Source organism: Ctenocephalides felis, unplaced genomic scaffold (genome assembly GCF_003426905.1).
Source record: "Ctenocephalides felis isolate EL2017-DRISC unplaced genomic scaffold, ASM342690v1 CF-g0.4_SCAFFOLD_00204, whole genome shotgun sequence".
In the NCBI taxonomy this organism is placed as follows: domain Eukaryota; kingdom Metazoa; phylum Arthropoda; class Insecta; order Siphonaptera; family Pulicidae; genus Ctenocephalides; species Ctenocephalides felis.
The window spans coordinates 56,719-66,942 of NW_020536358.1; positions in this window are offsets into that span (position 1 = coordinate 56,719).

Sequence of the window (10,224 nt, forward strand, 5' to 3'; positions counted from 1 at the left end):
CTGTGTGCCTCCCAGGTTACGTACCTGCTTCGTGCGAACGTGGCAGCGTTACGTACCGTTCATGGCTTTGTTACGTTAGCTGGTTTACTGGTAAATATCCGACCGACGAAGGGTTAAATCTTTTGCGTTATGGCAATTCTCGATATATTGGTGACGCAACATTTTTCAGGTATTTGTAAAGTAGAACTCTTTTTTAACAATTCGAGAAAGCGCTTTTTTTAACAATTCGAAAAAGTAATATAAGACAGGTTCGTACAGATTGTGGAAGGATAGTAATTCTACCCCACGTAATTAAATACATGTTGTTGAGTTTTTTTTTTAAATAATGTGGTTGTCTTTAAACAAACTGTCTATTATTATATATTTATTTATATAATAAACTAGTCCTTGAGGCAAGTTACATGAACTTCCCGATATGTGTAATTAATCGACTTGATCAATAAAAAGTAGTAAAAATAGAGTGGATTTATTACACATAATTGAAAGCGAACGAACACGTTAACTCCGAGTATTTTCTAAATGCAAATTTTCAAAAATCAATAATATTTATAATTGAACCAGTTTCCGTAGGACTTTAATGGTTTAGTATGTTCATTAAGACTTTTAACAAATGTCAAAATAAGCTACCTATTTTCTCAAACTTTGATAAATTTTTAAAATTAAACTACTTGTTGTAAGGCCATAATATTTCAATAAGTTGTGTAAGACCATGATATATATCATCAAAAAAAGTTTCATAAAAATCGGCTCAATTTTTTTTTTCAACAAATTACAAGAAAACGGCTCGGTAGATTTTCACCTAAAACTAATCAGTATCATTCCCAACTAATATCTTTCGAACAGTTTTTGATTTTTTTAAATCAATTCGGTAGTATGAGCTTAAATGTGGACTAAAAATTTAACACTTTTTTTCAAATTACAAAGGAACGGCTCGGCCGATCGTCGCACAAAACTGAAAAGCGATAATTCTCATTGAGACACATCAAATGGTTTTTAAATTTCTGAAATCGGTTAAGGCGTTTTTGAGCAAATGTCGATGAAAGGTCTAATTTTGACAAATACCAAAACAACGATAAACGCTAGCCCCCATCGAATGGCTTTTAAATTTATACACACACATATACATCGGATTTATTGATGAAAACATAAACTTCTCCTTCGGGTAGTTAATAATTTCTTTTTAACCTTCTACAAGCGTTCTTGTGTAGCAGCCGAAGAGTACACATCGATTTTTTTTAATTTAATTTATTCTGCAATTTGTTTACATATTCATTAACATTAAGCAGAGATTGCTAACAATAATTATCATATAATATAAACAAGAAGATAGTAGCAACACCCAGCGGCGTGTCTACTAGGTATATATAACACATGTTAATAATAATAAGAAATAATAATAATAATAAAATAAAAAGAAAAGAAATACAAAAAAAAATAAAACTATAAGAAAAAACAAACAATCAAATAACACATAAAAAAGAATAGTAATTAGATTTAACTGGACTAGATAAGGTCTTGTGGCAACTTTCTTTTCAATCTGGTGGGCTGACTATCCAGGTAAATTCTGCTGGCCAATTCGTTGAGATGTACGTCAATCCTATTTTTATCTTTAGAAGCAACCACTGTCTGAGCAAGCCTGTGTCTTGATGGATAATCCATAAAGGGGTGTAGCGAGGACCGTTTAATATTTGCCTCAGGATTTTGTTTTGAGCACTTTGGATGATGTTCAGATTGCTTTTTTTTGCTGTACCCCAAAGTTGGAGACCGTAGGTCCATATGGGCTTGAGTACCACCTTGTATATCAACAGTTTATTGTAAACAGAGTTCAGAATTTTTGTTTAGTAGCCAGTAGAAAGTTGTTTCCAATTTAATTTCCTATCCAGGTGGATGCCAAGGTATTTCACCGACTCTTTGGGAGGAATCATTGTATTGTTAAGTTCAACTGAAGGACATGTTTGATTGCATAGTGTTGCATAGTTGAAATAAAGTATCTGGAAGACATCTTTTTACTTTGTACATTAGGCCTGTGTACCAGATTTTGTCAAATGCCTTCGTGAGATCTAAGAAGGCTGCAGAACAATACTCTTTTCTATGGAATGCGTTGTTGATTGTGTTTACAATCCTATGAACTTGCTCTCTAGTAGAATGTTGGTCGCGGAACCCGAATTGATGGTTTGGAATTAGATCCTGATCCTGCAGGATATCTTTGATTCGCCAAAGGATCAGTTTTTCAAAAAGTTTTGAAATGCAAGGCAGCAAACTGATCGGCCTGTAAGTTGAAACGAGATGAGGGTCCTTTCCTGGTTTAGTAATAAAAATGATTTTTGCTATTTTCCATGCCTGGGAAAAAGTTTTTAGCCTCAGTATTAAGTTGAAAATTATTGTAATCATTCTGGTAGCTTTATCGGGTAATTTTTTCAACATTGTGATAGAAAGGGTATGGGCGCATTGCCATACAGAATCGGCCCCACCCTGGTATTTAAATAATTTATACGCCATTTTATAGGTCTATTTGATAAAAACCGATATACCAATTTTCAACTTTGTACCTCATCTTATGGCCGAGATATCATTGAAAATATGCCAAAGTGGCCCCTTCTTTCAAACTCACTTTTTGGCGTAACCATAAAAGATATCGAAAAAATTTTTACGTGATTCTACTCACATTGACTCAGACCACATTATGTAGAACAATCGATTCCAAAAAATCGTTTACTATTAGCTGAAAAAGACAAAATAATTTTTTAATTGATTATTTTGGGTAGTGCATTTATTTGGACCACTTTCTAATTAGCGTTATTCGAAAGCCTATTGTTTTTTCTTTGAGTACTGCAAATATTGTTCAAATCAATTTAGTGGAACACATTGGAAAATTTAAAAAAACAGAGCCAGTACACCCGCGCGTAATGTTAATAGTACCCTGCAATTGCATAGAGTTCGTTCGGACGCAAAACAGTGCGCGATGCGCCGAAACGATTCTTAAGAAATTCTGAATGCGAAAATATTTATTTTATAGTTATATACGTATAAATTCACGGAGTTTGAAATTTTTAGACATTATTAGTTTTACTATATTAATTAAATCACTAAAACTAGTGGTGTATCGTGCCTTAAGGCAAATTACTGGAACTTCCCGTACTATAATGAAATAAGAATATTGAATGCTTTCAAATATATTATTATAAATACTGTAACTTTTATTATTCGAATTTATAGACAAAATAAAAGTGTTCTTAAATTGAACGATGGCGTTTAAATATGTTAACCTGAAAAGTGAATGAACAAAACTTAATGAAGCGGAGTTAGAAATTGCATAAACTGAATAGCAAAATTAAAATTATTTATTTGATTCGAATATTTTCTATAATAATTTTTGAGAATTAAAAAAAATATGTTTTTTTTTTTTTAAAAAAAACTCTCTTGTCGTCCAAAAAAGCAAAAGCTTTTTTGATTCATTTAAATCGGATTTTTCGTTCTCTTGAAAACTCGGTTTCTAACTTTGCTCCGTATCTCCGACTTGTATTTGTTAAAAACTAATCAGTACGCCTTCTTATCAAAAGGAATCGAATGTTCATTACATCATTCATACACGAAATATAACCCAAATACACATACTCACATATAAATTTTTTCTATTGTATTTCAAAATGTTCAGAAACCTTCGAAACGTGAAGATGTGCAAACATTTTCGATTGCGATTTTTGAACGATTACAATAACTTACTTACGGAAAGTTAAAAATATATACTGAAATTAAATGCATTTAAAATGTCACTATATTATAAGTAGATGCGAATTAGCTAATACAAAATTAGTTAAAAAAAACACGATCTTTCGCATATACCACACAAAAGATACAAATATTATATTTATAAATAATATAATTTTCGAAATAAATTAATTAATATATTTTATATTATAAAAATAATGATTATTAGAATACTTTCAGTAATAATTTTTGTAAATTACTGAAGTACTATACAAAAAGCTTCTACATGAATTTTTTTTATTTATTTTTCATAGCAAACTATACAAAGTACATTCAGCTATATTTTATTAGAGGTATATATTTTTTACATCAAATGAAATTGTAGTACTGATAAAGAATGGTCACAATAAGGGCTTTATTGTCACAATGTTACAACTATCATTCAAAAAAAAAGTTTTTTTGTGTTCGTTGAAACTAAAATGTTTCATTATATCATTATTTCATATGTATATATACATATATAACTATAAAATAAATATTTTCGCATTCAGAATTTCTTAAGAATCGTTTCGGCGCATCGCGCACTGTTTTGCGTCCGAACGAACTCTATGCAATTGCAGGGTACTATTAGCGTTACGCGCGGGTGTACTTGCTCTGTTCTTTTCAATTTTCCAATGTGTTCCACTAAATTGATTTGAACAATATTTGCAGTACTCAAAGAAAAAACAATAGGCTTTCGAATAACGCTAATTAGAAAGTGGTCCAAATAAATGCACTACCCAAAATAATCAATTAAAAAATTATTTTGTCTTTTTCAGCTAATAGTAAACGATTTTTTGGAATCGATTGTTCTACATAATGTGGTCTGAGTCAATGTGAGTAGAATCACGTAAAAATTTTTCGATATCTTTTATGGTTACGCCAAAACGTGAGTTTGAAAGAAGGGGCCACTTTGGCATATTTTCAATGATATCTCGGCCATAAGATGAGGTACAAAGTTGAAAATTGGTATATCGGTTTTTATCAAATAGACCTATAAAATGGCGTATAAATTATTGAAATACCAGGGTGGGGCCGATTCTGTATGGCAATGCGCCCATACCCTTTCATCTGGCCCTGGAGATTTTCTTGCATTTGCTTTCAGGATTTGTTGCTTTACTTCATTCACTGTGAAACGTTTAACAGGCTGGGTTACGGCGGCGAGTCGACGGCGAGTTCTGTAGAAACTCGTAGATAAACGTAGTATCATTTGGATCGCATGTACTCGGGTAGGGCTGAAAAGTGGGGCGTACATGTTCGGCAAATTCATCAGTTTTTTCTTCAGGACTTCTTGCCCAAGAACCATCTGATTTTCTTAATGGTGGAATAGGTATAGTGGGTCGTTTTAGTTTTTTGGTCGCTCTCCAGAGAGAATAATTTGTATCACTGCTTCCTGAAAGATTATGCAGATAATTTTTAAAAAATCACTTTTATAATTTATTATTAATGTTTTGAGATCCCTGCACGCTCTGTTAAATTTTTGTTTGTCTTCGGGTGATCTGGTAATTTGCCAAATTTTTCGTAGTTTTCTTTTATATGCTATAGTTTTTTAATGTCAATTGGCAGGGAATGGTCGTTTGAATGATCCATTTGAGGAGTTGATGTCTTGGCTGCTTCAAGAGTTATATTTGTAAAGTTTTTTAGTTCATTATTCAATTCAGTTTCGCTTTTCAGACGAATATTAAAAGATTCTACCTTTTTTGGAAAACAAATCGATTAAATAACAAATATTATTGTGATGTTCCTTCCCAGTGACTAAGGGTTCGGGCGGGCGGCCGACCGATCCGAATTCTGATACCTGCGTTTCTGCAATCGGAGCAACGATACCAAAAGCGTCGAACACTTACATAAACAAATTAAACGTAGATATGGAAGTCTGTGACATAGTGAGTAAGAATTCAAGTAAAAAGATCGCTAATGAGAATAAATTAAAGAAAAAAAGTTCAAGTTGTAAAAGTGGTGGATATAAAATTAGAAAGATCGATAAAGGCGACAAGAAAGCTAATGGCAGTATAACTAAAGCAAGTAGAAGAGAAAAAGGATTATCAAAACAAACCAACAGTGAAACAAAAAGACGGTAGTGAGTGTAAGCGAAGAAATAATTGAAACAAATATTGAATCTAATAAAAATGATAATAAAGCAGTTAATGATATTAATGAAAATGAAGTTACAGTCTCAGATAATGAGGTGAATAAATTGAATAAAATTAGTATTCTGAATAATATAAATCGATTTGAAGATATTGACTCGATATAAATCGAATCAATAGATAAAAATATAGGTCGTCTGCACCCTATGGCGTTAGGAAACATAATACGTAATTCAGGTTCACACTTTAAAACACATTTGTTTGAAGTTTCAGTTGCGGGGAAAAACAAAGTGAAATTGCAATTTAAAAATGCTAATACTGCAAATAATATACTAGATGAAAAGATTTTGGAAAAAAATCTCAAAACATATATCCCGAAATATTTACTTACCAGACAAGGTATAATATTTGACGTGGATTTTGAATTATCAGAAGAAGAAATTCTGGACGCGATTGAATCCGACATACCTGTCCTTGAAGTCTTACGTATGAAAGCAAAAAATACTGACGCAAAGGAGGTAAAATCACAATGTGTTAAAATAACGATTGGAGATACAGTGTTACCTAACAAAGTGACAATCCATTCAGTTAAATGCGGTCAGGTCAGACCATTTATTCAAAAGATTGTTCAATGTTACAGATGCTGTAGATTTGATCATATAAAGGAACAGTGTAAAGGAGATCAAAGATGCATGAAATGTTCCGGCCAACATAATGTAGTTGATTGTAATGAGCAAAAAGTGGAATGTGCATTATGCAGAGGAAGCCACCCTGCAAATAACAAAGAGTGCCCGGTATTTATAAAGAATAAACTAATAAAAGAAATGATGGCATGGCAAAATATAGCCCTCCATAAAGCAAAAAACGCTTTATACCAATATAAATATGCTAGAGTAGTGAGAACAGGGTATGCTAGTACTGACTGGTATAGAGATTTTCCAGTTTTTCACACAAAACAGAGTTGTTATGCGGGCAAATCAGATAACAATTTGGACAAAAATAGATTCGAAATATTATCAGATTTAGATGAAGTAGGGGAAACTGAGTATGCTAATACTATACAGTTCAATAAACTAAAAAGGTTTAACCATAAATCTTCAAACAAAATTAGGTCGATTTCAAAATTTCCATCGAAAAATAATATTGAAAATGAACGAGGAACAACTAAAAAACATAGCACCGAACCCAAGTAAACGCTTGAAAACGAACACTGAACATGAACAAGAAGAAGTAGAAATATCATTGGTCATCAAGATAGTTCCACCGATTTACTTGAAGACTTTATAGATAATATTCAACGGATTTATATGCCGAACAATACTGAACACTATAAAATATTTTTGATATTAAATATATAATTTATATTTTTGAAGAGAATGCTGACAAGTTGTTTACAATTGATTGTTTACAAATTAGTAGATACGCCCAGTGGTGTATCTACTATAGTTAATATAAAAAAAACTAAAGACAAATATGGAGAAAAAATATATATATAAATAAACTATATTAGATCTCGAGGTATTTTTGCTTTGAGCCTGGTCGGCTGACCTTTCTTGTATAAGTTGGATGCTAGTTGGTTAGGATGGGCGTCAATTCTATTCTTATAATTACAGACAAACATTGATATATGTTCTTGCATTGTAAGTATGCCCGAGTCTTTGTGAAGGATCCATGTTGGCTTGTAGTGAGGAGCATTTAATATTTGCCACAGGAATTTGTTTTGTGCTCGTTGTATTATGTTTAAATTGCTCTTTTTAGCAGTACCCCAAAGTTGTAATCCGTAGGTCCACACGGGTTTGATCACAGCCCTATATATAAGTAATTTGTTGTAAGTTGATAATTCTGATTTTCTCATTAGGAGCCAATAATAATTTTTGAAGATTAGATCTATTTGTTGTTTTTTATTCTTTATGTGTACTGTGCAGTAGAGTTTCCTGTCTAAGTGAATGCCGAGATACTTTATTGATTCTTTGGGCGGAATAATTGCATCGTTGAGTACAACTGCGGGGCAAGTTTGGGTGCGAAGCGTGAAAGTCATATAAACTGATTTTGAGCTATTTACTTCTATCCTCCACAACGAAAACCATTTCTCAGCTAAGTTGAGATGGTTCTGAAGACTGTTGGAAGCTGCAGTCGGATCTTTGTTTGTGTCGATGATGCACGTATCATCAGCAAATGTGGCTACACTCGTGTCAGTTGAAGTTCGAAAATCAGCTATGAAAATTAAAAATAGTGTTGGGGCGAGGACACTCCCTTGAGGCACTCCAGAGTTAATTTCTGTAATATTTGAATCCGTATCGGCGATGCTGACGAAAAATTTTTTATTTTGTAAATAGGATTTTATTAATAGGAATAAAGAATCTGGTAAACATCTTTTAACTTTATACATTAATCCGGTAAGCCATACCTTGTCAAATGCCTGCTTGATATTTAAAAAAGCCGCAGAACTCTTTATTATGTAATGCAGTGTTAATTACGTTTATTATTCTGTGAACTTTCTCAATTGTTGAATGTTTGTTTCGAAACCCAAATTGATGGTTCGGAATAAAACTTTGTTCTTGTAGGATTATTTTAATCCGTTGAAGGATTAGCTTTTCAAATATCTTGTGAAATGTGAGGCGCAGGTGTTCGGCAAATGCATTAGTTTTCTCTTCTGGACTTCTTGCCCATGAACCGTCTGTTTTTCTTAAAGGAGGAATTGGTGCAATTGTTCTTTTTAATTTTTTGGTTGCTTTCCAAAGAGAATAATTTGTTTCACTACTTGCAGAAATATTATGTAAGTAGTTTTCAAAAGAATCATTTTTATAATTGACTATTAATTTTTTCAGGTCTCTGCGCGCACAATCTGGTGTCGCTTAAATATGAGTGTCATTCCAAGGGTTTATACAAAAACGGACATTTCAGAAAACCGGTTTTCGAATTTTAATTTTACTAAAAACCGGTTTTCGAATTTTATATAGAAAATAAATTTTTGCTCGAATATTCTGTAATTTATCCACAAATTTAGTGTAATTTAGAGCAGTATTTGACTAAATTTATTTATTGTTCAACTTTATAGATAGTAAACAAAATTATTTTAATTTTAATTAGTAGAACTAAAAAATAATAGTTTATCTGGATTAAGTAGCTTTGAAAATAATTATTCGTTATTCATGCATCATTTTCACATATAAGAATAAAAATATTTTTATGATAGTGAAAGAAAAGTTTTCGAATAAATTAAAATAATACATTTTTAAATAAAAAATATTCATTAAATTAAAAAAATATATATAAGATACATGTTGATACATACTTGTTAATATCAATTTTAGTTTTAAAAACAATTAAGCTAAACTCGGGTATTGTCTGCTCCGAGCAATTTTATTTAATTAATTCTAAACATTCTAATTATTTTTTTGTTTAATAAAATATGATTTAAAAAAACTTAGAACGTCTATCGAATTACTACTTAGACGTGTCCTTTGTTTACTCGTAATATTTCCTGAAATAGAAAATACTCTCCTTGGAATGAAAATGAATCTCCTTGCTTTACGCCGCACCTCGGACTAATGGGATCCGAGGCCCACCGTCTAGCACGAAGCCTTGTCCAACCTTTTGTGTAGGTATCCTGTATGTACTCTATGAACTAACTGTTTAGGAAGATTGTAGTATTTGAGTGTGTCGATCAGTGCCAAGTGAGACACTGAGTCGAATGCCTTGGCTACGTCTATTGATGCTAAATAAAGAGGTTTTAGGGTTTGTATATGGTATCTCAGAAGGTTGTCGAGGGTGAGTATATTTTCTGCACAACCGTCCACGGGTTGAAATGCTTTTTGTCTATCGTCTATTTTTATGTTGTTTAGCAGGCGTGTTGCAAGGATTTTATTCAGTAGTCTGACTATAACGGAAGACACCTTATTGGCCTGTAATCCTCCGGTTCTGTAGCGTTGTCTTTTTTGGCTATAAGTGTTGTGTACGGTTCCAATAAATATTGCGGAACCTGGCCCATATATAAGATTAGGTTTAACAGATTTGCCATGGTGCAAACTGGGACGGACCTTAAAAGACTGGCGGAACACCGTCCGGTCCGGGGGCTGCACATTTTGCTGGATAAGAGTTATTGATTTCCTGTGTTGTTACCGGTTTCCATAGGTGTGATAGATCTCCATTTTTTGCTATGCTGTACCCGGGAGATGCAGTGGAGTTCTTAGTGAAAACATTTGCCCAAAATTGTGTCATTATATCCGGCGGCGGGGCATTAGAGACAATTTTATTTTCTAATATATAATGAATGCATTTGGAGGGATTTTTTGCCCAATGTTTTTGGGTTTGTTTGTACTCTTCTCAATTGTCTCTTGTTTCGATTCACTGTTTTTGTGAAATTATTGGCAGTTTTAGTAGGTCT